Genomic DNA, 13,201 nt, shown 5'->3' on the forward strand with positions numbered 1-13,201 from the left:
CTTGGAACTCTTTCAAACTTTGAAGCTTATACTCATCCCTTTAAGTCACCATAGCTGTGGGAACTTTTTCCAGGGAGTGACAGAAGTACAATTGTGAGAAGGAACTAAATGTCAAAGGCTAAGTGGAAGGAAATCTAAACTTAAAAGCAATTGAAAATCTATAAATCCTATTTATAACACTGGAAGTGCCTAAAGCTTTTAAATTGAGATTCTCCCTTGGATATTAGCCCAATATATCCAAAAGAACATTAGGACACTTGATAATCTGAAAGCAGGAACTGCACAGAGTTTATTCCAGGCACTGATGTTTACAAAAATGAGGAAGAGTCAGAGGAAACTTTACCTAACATATGAACAAAACCTGAAAATGTTTAAAAATTAAGTGCATGTTTACGGCAAAAGACCCACATTATCCTCTCATGTGACTGCATGATGATCATATTCACCAGGCCTAGATAGATCTCTGGATATTTTCTTCATGGCCACAATGACCTTCAGCTACTGTGGTCAGTGGCAAATTAAAGCAAAAAGCCAGTATTTGCATTTACTTTGGTGTGTTGGGATTAATCCATGTTTACATGTCTGAGTCATTCGAGTTACAATTTTTCACTGGATAAGTGCTGAAATCCCCAAAGGGCAGGATGTTGCCTGACCCCTTATAATAGTTGTTAATAATTGTATTGATTGCCAGTTGATCAGAAGGTAATAAGGTTCTTTTCCCAGAATTAGGTTTTCAGGGACCATCAAGGTGTGTGCAGGGGAGCCATTTCAGATTGCGAGGGGGGGTGGGGGTGGGACTTTAACCATGATTCGAAAGGCTACTTAGGCACCTGAAAACTTTCTTGTTTTTTTGCAGATTACTTAGCTACAGTGCTCCTATCAGATAATAATTTCTAATTCCTATATAAAAATAGAAAATTAAATAAATATTAGACCCACTCAGCTCTAATACTTGTTCTGACATCTTGTGTCAATTCACTTAAGGGACACTAGTTAGTTTTAAAAAATTAATGTATATTCTTACTAACTCTTGAATACAGCAATTGAAACAATTGTAGAAAAACCTAAATTACTTGCTATCACTTTTTTTCCGTTCATCAAGCTTGGAATAGATCATTTAACTTTTGGAAACACCCTATTAGGGCAAGGCCCGTGGTTTATACTGCACCTACCTGGGGCTCTAGGGGTGTTACCCTACTACAAATAATAAACTACAACATGACTTTAAACAGGAGTGAAACTGACACTTTCAAATCACTTTCACAGTATTGCCAAAGCCAAATATTCAAAAATCAAGAATCAGGCTCACTAAAAATCATGAGATTGGCTTTAAAATAATGAGATTATGTAAAAATAATAGATTCGGTATTCTTTTTATTTACATTCTGCTTTTTGAGCCTTGAGGGTGCACTGGGGTCACATTTAGAAGCTTTCTCCACAGCCACAAGGGCTAGAAACTTCCATTTTTCTGTAAGAATGAAGGCTGAAATCATCACATATCACTTGGCTCCAGGACCTGGGGCTTTAAAGAAAACAATAATTATCATGAGAAAATCATGAGAGTTGGCAACACTGCACTTCTGTCAAAAGGCGAATTACTTTCCAGAAGGCTCTTAAACACAACACTCCAGTGATTGAGTTGCAGTTTTAACAGGAGAATATTTTAAATCAAACACCAAGAAAATTCAATGTTTTAAAGTTGGGGAAGAAATTAAGACTTCTGAGGTATATCAGGGCCACTGCAGGCAGGAAAGGAAAATAAACAGGCACAGGAGCTCTGGGCAACTCTTCCTCTTGAAAGAAAGTTGGAGGGTCAAATCTTCTAGTCCTTAATCAAGTAAAACTTCTATTGCCATCAGCGCCTCCACTCATAGATATAAACATCACAGTGAACATGCGATAACATGTGTGGTCAATAACTATACACTTCATATTTAAATATCTGAGCCATCTTATCAAGAGTTACACATCTTATATGCATTGGCTCAGGGACTACATTTTCTAGCATATTCTGAACGGTGCTGAGCACATAGGTCATGCCCAGTGAATAACACAAATCATGACAATAATGGTCAACTTTATTGACTCTGTGGATGCAATTTCTGTTCTTTGTCCTGGAATTGGCCTGAAACCCTAAGAATTTGCTGTATAATCACATCTGATACTCATACGACGCTTTCTCATTCCTTCCTCTTCTCAAACTCAGAACAAAAAATGACAAAACAAAATGGTTTTCAGTTAAAATCTAAAATTGCACAGCAGGCATTCCTCTGCAGCCCAGCCTGGGACAGAGCCTGCCACTTATTGGTGGTTAAGTGCTCTCTGCTCATTAGACTCTCATTCTCTTTCTTTCTTCATCCTTCCTGACCTCTGTGCTGCTTTTGATACTGTCAACCATGACATTGTTCCCAATCATTTGGGACCGTGTGCTGAAGTCTCAGAGAACTGGCTTTCTTGGTTTTGCTCCCATCCATCAAAGGCCACTCTTTTGTAGCAGTTAGCAGAGAGAAAGGCTGGTCCAGTGGATAGGGAACTAGTCCTGAGAGACCTGCGTTCTATTTCCCCCCCGCAACATGGACTTCCTGTATGACCTCAGGTCAGTGCCTTAAGGACAGAGTGTCAAAGGTTTTTAGGCACCCAAAGATGTAGCTGGGCATCTAGTGGGTTTTTTATAAAGCACCTAACCTTCTAGGCATTTTTGAAAATCCCACTAGGTGCCTAAATACCTTTGAAAATCTGTCTGTTAGTCTCTCTGTGCCCCAGTTCCCCATCTGTACAGTGGGGATAACAGCACTGCTCTACCTCACCCGGGGCTGTGATGTGAGGCACTCAGATACTACGATGATGGGGCCACATAAGTACCAGAGGTAGGGTGGGAACTTCTCTATACCACTGCTCTCCCTTCCCTGGGTTTTGTCCCCTTCTTTTTACTTGTGCCACTCATATCTTCCTCTTTTCTGAATGTAGCATCGGCTCAGAAGGCTTGGCTGTATTTCTTCTGAGTCCCCTGTGTTCTCTCTTCAACCCCCCCCCCCCCCCCCGCCCCACCGAGGTATTCCTGTTTTACAGGTTCAGCCAAGGACTTCCAGATCCTTGATTTCATTACCAGCTTTCTTAGCTTAATCACCCTGCCTCTATTTGTAAACAAAACACTGACTTCCTGCCCCAGGGACACAAGCTAGGAAAAGCACCTCTCTGCAGCACTCACATTCCACACTCATGCTGAGCAGGTCAGAGCTCCGCCTGGGAGCACACCTCCTGCATGAAACTCCACGGGGGAGGGCAGCCCCCCTCTGCCCTATCTAATTGGCACCCTTGGGTGTGTGGCAAGGACAGTCACACGGAGGACAAAGTACAGCCTTAGAGATTTTTATTAAAACAAAGAATAAAGCCAGAAAAGCTCTGAGCCACATAAAAAGACAGGAGTAGTCCAGTATTGGGGATATCTGTGGTATCATTCTTTGCAAGCTCTTAAATCTGAATACTTACACCCTTCCTTGAGGACCCAGTGGTAAGAGTCAAAGGGCTCTGGCTTGCCAAATGAGTCCGATGGTCCAGGTTCTTCAATGCCCAAGATTGATGGTAGATCTGAAAGGTCAAATGATGGAAAAACTAACAATGATGGAAAGCAGCTCTAAGCTAAAACTAAAAATTAACTCTCCACATGGTGATTTGCCCTATCATAGGGCCTGAGCACCATCATGAATATTAATGCTAATACTCAGCCTTCCGTGCCCAAATCTAATTTCCTCACCCACATAATATTGAGGTGTACTTATTCTATAGGTTAACATATTAATAAATATTAATGCCACTTAGCTCATTCATATCCATCACTTCTTGCTTAAACCAGTTTACAGTTATTCCGTGTTCCTGTGGTTGCTGTTTACCGCTAAGTTCTGACTCCTGCCATTAAGCAAGCTACTTTGAATTCCCCAAAAGCTAAGGGTAACTGTCAGATTATTTATCTATGCCAAAGGTTACAGGCCTACTATACTTGACTATAGTCATGCTAACTTCCTTAAGCTAAAAGAAAAGGAGTACTTGTGGCACCTTAGAGTCTAACAAAATCTAATGTCTTACAGGATACAGGCCTGTAGGCTCCTTGAATTACAGCCGAATATAAGAAAGGCTAAACTAGTCCTTTGGACTACAAGGAAGATGCTCTGCTAATAGTACATGACTTTAGAATTCCCCCCCACTCAAGGTGAAACAGTGGAAATCTCTGGTTTATTTCCAGTCGGCATGACACATTTTTATTTCTATTGTAGACAGGGGAGGTTTGCGTGTGTGTGTGTGAGAGGTGTTCTAGGTTTATACAGGTTCAGGAATGTTCTGTGCTCTATTACCTTAAGTTTTGTGTGTGTGTGTGTGTGTGTGCGCGCGCGGGGGGATATATATTTTGTTCAGTCCTTCGAGATCTTTGGGCACTGGGTGCCCATATATTAAAACTTAATAATAATAATAATAATACATTTTCTTGTAGAACGTTAATATTCTTCTAAGATCTTAAGCCATTTCTGCTGGCCTCTGATGCATCTACATCATACCTAATTTTTGAACTGCATGTACATAGCAGTGTATGAAGTCCTCCAAGTAAATTAGGTCTGTTAGCTAGTTTAGCTATCTCTTGTGAAGATGTCAACTGTTAATCGGTAGTATGAACCAATGCAAGAGGAGGGTTCTAAACAGAAACTCTGTAGTGAGACAGGAGAGAGAGAGAGTGAGCATATAGCTAAGTTCTTTGATCAGCGTGAGGAGATTCTTTCCCACTGTCACGTTAATGTCTCTGAACTGATGACTATTTCCATGTGACTTACGTGTGAAAATAGTTGAAGTAGATGAGAACAGAAAGGGGAACTCACTAAATGTGGTGGCTGTCATAACAGTTGTATGAGAACGTAGCATTGTGGTGACCCTCGGGCCGTGAGATGAAGTGTATCTGTTGGACTACAAGCCGTCAGGAACAGTATCCCCGATAATGTCAAGGCAAATATGGTAGCTGAACTTTGTGACTTTGTCCTCACGCATAACTATTTCACATTTGGGGACAATGTATACCTTCAAATCAGCGGCACTGCTATGGGTACCCGCATGGCCCCACAGTATGCCAACATTTTTATGTCTGACTTAGAACAACGCTTCCTCAGCTCGAGTCCCCTAATGCCCCTACTCTACTTGCGCTACACTGATGACATCTTCATCATCTGGACCCATGGAAAAGAAGGCCTTGAGGAATTCCACCATGATTTCAACAATTTCCATCCCACCATCAACCTCAGCCTGGACCAGTCCACACAAGAGATCCACTTCCTGGACACTACGGTGCTAATAAGCAATGGTCACATAAACACCACCCTATACCAGAAACCTACTGACCGCTATTCCTACCTACATGCCTCCAGCTTTCATCCAGACCACACCACACGATCTATTGTCTACAGCCAAGCTCTACGATACAACCGCATTTGCTCCAACCCCTCAGACAGAGACAAACACCTACAAGATCTCTATCAAGCATTCTTACAACTACAATACCCACCTGCGGAAGTGAAGAAACAGATTGACAGAGCCAGAAGAGTACCCAGAAGTCATCTACTACAGGACAGGCCCAACAAAGAAAATAACAGAACGCCACTAGCCGTCACCTTCAGTCCCCAACTAAAACCTCTCCAACTCATCATCAAGGATCTACAACCTATCCTGAAGGACGACCCATCACTCTCACAGATCTTGGGAGACAGGCCAGTCCTTGCTTACAGACAGCCCCCCAACCTGAAGCAAATACTCACCAGCAACCACACACCACACAACAGAACCACTAACCCAGGAACCTATCCTTGCAACAAAGCCCGTTGCCAACTGTGTCCACTTATCTATTCAGGGGACACCATCACAGGGCCTAATCACATCAGCCACACTATCAGAGGCTCGTTCACCTGCACATCTACCAATGTGATATATGCCATCATGTGCCAGCAATGCCTCTCTGCCATGTACGTTGGTCAAACTGGACAGTCTCTACGTAAAAGAATAAATGGACACAAATGAGACGTCAAAAATTATAACATTCAAAAACCAGTTGGAGAACACTTCAATCTCTCTGGTCACTAGATTATAGACCTACAGGTTGCAATTCTTCAACAAAAAAACTTCAAAAACAGACTCCAACGAGAGACTGCTGAAGTGGAATTAATTTGCAAACTGGATACAATTAACTTAGGCTTGAATAAAGACTGGGAGCGGATGGGTCATTGCACAAAGTAAAACTCTTTCCCCATGTTTATTTCCCCCACACCCCCCACTGTTCCGCAGACATTCTTGTCAACTGCTGGAAATGGCCCACCTTGATTATCACTACAAAAGGTTCCCCCCCCCGCTCTCCTGCTGATAATAGCTCACCTTAAGTGATCACTCTGGTTACAGTGTGTATGGTAACACCCATTGTTTCATGTTCTCTATGTATATAAATCTCCCCACTGTATTTTCCACTGAATGCATCTGATGAAGTGAGCTGTAGCTCACAAAAGCGTGTGCTCAAATAAATTGGTTAGTCTCTAAGGTGCCACAAGTACTCCTTTTCTTTTTGCGAATACAGACTAACATGGCTGCTACTCTGAAACCTGTTTTAGAAATGGATTTTGTTTAATAATTTTTACATTTTTTATTATTTTATTATTTTACAGTGTCAGAAAATATTGTAAACATTAAAAAAGCATAAAATAAAATTCAAATTAAATTACAAAATTCGGGCACAAAATTTTGAGATTTTTCCCCCAAAAATTATTTTGACTTTTTTTCCTTGTGGGAACTTTTGTCCAAATTGATGCAAATTCATGGAAAAATTCATTTAAATCAGAAAAGCTTTTTCCTATGAAAAACTGTTTTAACAAAAATTTTCCATCCAGCTATTTCTGACCCAATATTTCTTATCAAGAAAAGCTCATTTCCTTATGCTTGTGGCTTTAATGTGTAATGATATTTTACTCTTAAAAGCCCCAAGCTTGTAGCCTGGATCGGGAAAAAGATGTATAATGAGATGAATTATGCAAACACTTGAGCAGTTAGCTGTCTATCAGGAACTTTTTTCACTTCAATCATGCTTCTTCCAGTGTCTCACTAGTAAGTAATAACTCCCAGGGTTGGGAAAGCAGACTCCTTTCCCATCTCCATGCTAACCCACTTTGTATCTCAATCCCTGAAATATGCAAAATAAATCCAAGTAAATAAACCCTTCTGATAGCTGATGTGTTTCCTCATTTCTAACATGTGTGCGTGTATGAATGGTACTGAGTGGCCCAGTTAAACTGACCTAATGCTGGTGTCAACAGCGCTACATTAATGGGAGAATGTAGTGGGACAGCTGCCCCACTTCCGCAGAATAGGGGTTAAAAGCAGCCCTCGAGAGGGCTGCAGCTGGGAAAAGGAGTGAAAGCAGCTGAGGGAGTAGCTGACCACAGGTGTGGCCAGCCCAATCAGGCCACCGCTGGCTCTATAAAGGGGCTGTGAGCCAGGAGTTGAAAAAGTCTCTCTCTAGCCCTGGACTATGAAGGGCTAGCTGCCTGGGAGTAAGGTCCCTGAAGCAGTGCAGTGGCAAAGGGAGCTCCACCTGGAAAACCCCCAGGCTATATGCCTTGTTAAAGGTCCAAAGAGGTACTGGGGCTGCAGAGATGTAGCCCGGGGATAGGCAAAGGCAGCAGGTCCTAACCCCTTGTCAATGATGAGTGGCCATTACAGATTGCAGTCTGCCCCAGTGAGTGGGGGCTAGATGATGACTGGCAGTAGCCACTGAGGCAAGGTGGGTTTAGAGGATTGGGGGTTCCCCTGGGAGGGGAAACCCAAAGTAAGGAGGTATTGCTGGGGCAGAATCCTGAGATAAAGGGCACCAGGGTCTAGGAGGGACACTGGGCCAGTGGCAGGTGAGACACCAGCCTGCAGAGGGAGCTCCATATGCTGGAGAGCTAATTCCCAAGATGACCAGCAGGAGGCGCCACAGCAGTGAGTCTCAATCACTACAGAGAATTCTCCTGTCAATCCAGGCCAGGCCAAATTTATATTCCAAGGAAAGGGAAAAACAATTAGTTATTTTTATCTTGTATAGTCATACTTTGAACAATTCCTAGAGAATGCTAGAGTCCAGGGATTTAAATATAGATTTTTATTAAGTATTCTTGGAACAGCAGCACAGCAAGAATACTTAACAAGCTGCTGTTACACAGTTAGGTGAACAAAGACTCCATCAGTGAAAGCAGCCTTTTAAATAGTCTTTTAACTCCTTCTCTCCATGTAGGCCTGTACACTTTACACAGATTCATTCCAATCATCACTTTGCAGGCTTCAGGTCCCAGAAAATATCATCACCACCACCAATCATGCATAGTCTATTGAAGACCTTTGTGCCAGGCAAAGTGACCATTCTTTGTGGTGGTGCACTAGGCATCTTGTTGTGGAGTTCCCAGATCTGGTTCAATCCTGTGAATCCACAAATCTCCAGAGCTTGGATATTGAGTGCAACTACACCTATATTCCCCCTTAGTGAGTGCCATTGGTGGACCATAATCAGACTCATGGCTCCTCCGTTGGGTGGAGACATGCAACTCTTTCCCTTCTGACCAGGTTGTTTCCAGGCTGCACAATTGCCTGCTTCCACTGTGAATTCCCCAGCGTATCACACTGCCTGAGTACGTCTGCTTTTGCTTTTCCCCGCAGAGGCTATAAATTGCGTATTGCCCACAATTATAAAGTACCACCCAACTTTTCCTAAGCAAGCACATTTATTCTTAAGATGAAAGCATTACAGAGAAAATATTAAAAGCAATAAAAGAACTTACATATATGTTAATAAGCTTAGCAAAGATCACCCATCTCCAAGAAGGGCTGTGGTAGGAGTCAGTCCTTCAGCTCCACCATGTGTTTTTTCTATAGTACTGAATTGATACCAGCTGTTAACTCAGAACAAGCGCACTCTATGAATCCGAGGGACATTCCTTTATACAGTTTAGGACTCTGGTCTTGTCCTTATGTAACAGGTGATCATCAGACAAAGGTTCCCTCCTCAGTGTGAAGCTTCAAAAGGTTGAGTTCTTGCATACCTGGAAGGTGTATATTTGTATACACCTCCCCCTAGAGCAGGGGTGGCCAGCCTGAGAAGGAGCCAGAATTTACCAATGTACATTGCCAAAGAGCCACAGTAATATGTCAGCAGCCCCTCATCAGCTTCCCCGCCCCCAGCGCCTCCCATCCACCAGCAGCCCTATCGATCAGCGCCTCCCCGCACCTCCCAATCAGCTGTTTTGTGGCATGTGGGAGGTTCTGGGAAAGAGGGGGAGGAGCGAGGGCATGGCAGGCTCGGGGGATAGGGCGGGAAGGGGTGGAGTGGGGGCAGAGCCAAGGGTGGGGCAGTGAGCACCCCCTGGCACATTGGAAAGTTTGTGCCTGTAGCTCCAGCCCCAAAGTTGGTGCCTATACAAGGAGCCGCATATTAACTTCTGAAGAGCTGCATGTGGCTCTGGAGCCACAGGTTGGCCATCCCCGCCCTAGAGATTTCCTGGAAATCCACTTAACTTTAAATGTTTATTCTTGTCTGGCACATTGTTTAAAAGAGTCCTTTGAAGCTCATAGTACTTACCAGCATTTATATTAGAAACAAACAGTACATACAATCCCACAATAATACTTAAACATTTGCATTTTTAATACAATGAATTTCTAAGATACTTAAACTCAATTTAATAGGTTTTAACTTAATTCAGTAGTGTTTGTCCAGGATATTGCCATATCTGTCACAGGGATAACAAACTTACTTCCACTCTTTTTGCTGTGAAATATTATTTAACTCCTCTCAGATATTTTCTGCCTGCCTGCATGGCAGGGCTAAATTCTGGGAAGATTCTTCTTCCTTTATAGGCTGTTTTTTTTTCTTTTTTAATACATTCACAGCTGTCCTTACGCACAGAAAGGAGATGACTGAAGTTCCTCCTAAAATTTTATTTCTTCTTGGTACCTCTGAAGGACCTAGTACAGTGGTTCTCAACCAGGGGTACACATACCCCTGGGAGTATGCAAAAGTCTTCTATCAACTCATCTAGATATGTGCCTAGTTTTACAAACTGCATAAAAAGCACTAGCAAAGTCAGTACAAACTAAAATTTCAGACAGACAATGACCTATTTATACTGCTCTATATACTATACACTGAACTGTAAGCACCAGTATTTATATGGTAAAAATGAGAAAGTAAGACAGCAATAGTGTGCTGTCACACTTTTGTATTTTTGTCTGATTTTGTAAGCAAGTTGTTTTTAAGTGAGGTGAAAATTGAGAAGACAAATCAGACTCCTGAAAGGGGTACAGTAGTCTGAAGAGGTTGAGAGCCACTGACCTAGTCGATTTCCCACCTCCACCAGAGCAAATAGTATTTATATTAATCTTAAATAATTTAGGCAGAAGCTTTTCCTAAAATTCTGCATCATCTGGATTTTTCATTCGTGTTGGAATCTCACACCCCAAATACATATCTCCTGGGAGAGTTATTGTTTTTTTTAAAAGAAACACTTCTCTGCAGTGTATTGCATTTAATCAGGTCTCTATTCTGAGTAGAACTAAGTAACGTTTTTGAACAAAAGTTTTTCAGCAAAAAAATGGAAATTTGGCAACACTGAAACATTTCACAAATTTCTGTTGATTTTTCTGAAATGCTTGGAAACCCTCACCCAAAAAAAAAAAAAAAAAAAAAAAATCCCTAACAATGAAAATGTTTCATTTTGACTTTTAGAAAGGAAATACTTTGATTTTTTTTTATTTGAAACTTTTTTGAAATTTCCTTCAGCTATACCAGGCTTTCAGAACAGCTGCCCACTGTCACTCATCAAATCTGGGCAGCACACATACTTCTCTAACCCATTGCTGAGTGAGGAATGAGCCCTTGCTCATCCCAATACAGAAGACACACAAAGCTGGTAAAATGCTAACTTTGCCCTGTCCTTCCCTTTTCTCCCTGATTGTTAAGTCTCAAGCTAGGTTCCCTTTCAGCTGCGTGGCCACAGAGGTCCCCCGGCCCGACCCAGCCCAGCCCTTCCGGAGCTGTTGGGGAGCGGAGCCCCTTGCTCGGCCCAGCCTAGTCCAGCCAGAACTGTCACGGGCAGGGAGAGGCGGCCCTCCCCCCCAGGCCAGGTGCTGCTTGTGGGGAGAGAAAGCTGGGAGGAGTCCTCTCTCCCTGCCGTAGCCCCAGGGCAGCCTGCACCCCCAAATCCCTCATCCCTTGCCCCACACCAGAGCCCCCTGCGCTCCAATCCTCATCGCCAGCCCTGAGCCTCCTCCTGCACCCCAATCCCCTCATCCCTGACTCCAGTCAGAGCCCTCATGCCCCACATACCCTAACCCTCTGCCCTAGCCCTGAGCTCCCTCCCACACCCCAAACCCCTCACCTACAGCCCCACCCCAGAGCCCATACCCCCTGCACTCCAACCCTCAGCCAGAGTCCTGAGCTCCCTCCCACATCCTCATCCCAGAGCCCGCACCCCCAGCCAGAGCCCTCACCCCCCTGCACCCAAACCCTCTGCCCCAGGACTGAGCCCCCTCCCACATTCCGAACCCCTCGGCCCGATGCTGCCACATGAATTTTGTTATATGCCACACATCACCTCCATATTGATGCACATAACAAAATTAATTCTGCACATGGGTGGGAAAAATTAGAGAGAACAATGATCAAATCAAGCTCAGCTTTGGCACAGAGATGAACTCGGTCCTGAAAGCTTAGCATTCAGAGGAAGCAGGTGTGACGCAACCCTATGGAGTGAGGGTTGAAGGAGACTCGTGCTGATCTTCAGTGATGGGGCAGGCTCCTTAGAAATTTGGGGCTTCTGACTCTGCCACTACTTGGAAAATTATTGCTAACTTGTCTGGCAAAGGCCTTCCATCTCTCCTATTTAAGTCTGAATTTGCACATTGGGAGCTCATGGAAGGAGGAACTTCTTTAATAAAAAGACCAGGCTGTTCTGTTATGCTGGAAAGAATGAGTGAAAGAGGGGGTTGTGGGGAGGGAGAGAAGTATGGAATGGAAATTGGGAGAAACAAAGAAAGGGGAAGAGAAAAGAAAGAGGCAAAACCAGACAAGAATAGGGATGAAATAGATGCAAAAATAAAGTGAATGGGGTAGGAAAAAGAGTAGGTGAATAATGATATTTAAAGGGGGGAGGCAGCAGATATCAAGGGTTAAGGGTTCCCAAAACCACTGTAATTTTAGCACACAAATATCTCAAGTGAACCAATGTGTTCCAATCATCATCTTCCATGACACAGAGAGAGGCCTCTGCCATCTTCCCCTCAAACACACACAACCCTTCACAGCCATTAGACACGTTAGACAATTTGAATTTCACAATTTGAAAGCTGGACTTCTTTTGTCTGCTGATTGGTTGTTTGTTTGCTCTTTCTCATTCCCTGTACTCCTGGCTTCTTTCTCCCTACCGTTCAGTCTACTCTCCCTCCTTTGTTTACCTCCCACTTTACAATCCTTCCATAGCCAGCCTCACTCTCCCCCTTCTTTCCTTTCCCCATCTTCCCTTTTCTTCCTTCCTTAATGTCTCTCTTAATCATACTTCCTCCCAGTCCCTTCCTCCTCTTTACTCCTACTTCCTGCCATTCCCCCCATTCCATTCCTGGTCCCGTAATAGAAAAAAGAAGTTGATAAATAAAAGAAAAGTGAAACTAACCAGACCATGACTCGCTCCCATCTTTGCCCTGACCTTCATGCTTGGAAACTTCACCCCTTCTCCACCTTGTCTTTTTAGAGGGTAAGCTGTTCAGGGCAGGGATGGTCTTTCACCCTGTGCTTGTACAGCATGCTGTGCTAGGAGATCTTGTTCCTGCCTGAGGCCTCCGGGCACTATGACACTGTCAATAATAATTAATGAAGCGCTGTGCGTACGGAAGAGGCAGGTGGGTTGACGACATGAATTGACATTTGGGAACATATATGTCCGTTAATAAAAGGCTGTTACAGAGATTTCTACTGTTACTGCGTAAGGCATTAGCTGCTTAAGACTGCCATTAAATTCCATGAGTTACACATTAACATACGAGAAATGATCAGAGCTGCGTGTATTTGACTGTTGGAGAATTCTACGCGTAAGTGAGTTTAATGAATGTTAGCTGTAGATTGAAGTAAACACCTTGGGCCAGATCCTCAGAGAGTATA

At 43.3% G+C, this 13,201-nt stretch overlaps 1 long non-coding RNA gene across 1 annotated transcript; it reads right to left on the bottom strand.

The window, feature by feature from the left end:
• Positions 1-1,369: 1,369 nt before the first annotated feature.
• On the bottom strand, positions 1,370-12,887 carry LOC141992854 (uncharacterized). Its single transcript, XR_012640667.1, has 3 exons — positions 12,717-12,887; positions 3,490-3,588; positions 1,370-1,522 (listed from the first exon to the last, which is right to left on the bottom strand). It is a non-coding gene; the product is annotated as an uncharacterized LOC141992854 (long non-coding RNA).
• Positions 12,888-13,201: the final 314 nt, after the last annotated feature.

This window comes from Natator depressus, chromosome 8 (assembly GCF_965152275.1).
Source record: "Natator depressus isolate rNatDep1 chromosome 8, rNatDep2.hap1, whole genome shotgun sequence".
NCBI lineage: Eukaryota > Metazoa > Chordata > Testudines > Cheloniidae > Natator > Natator depressus.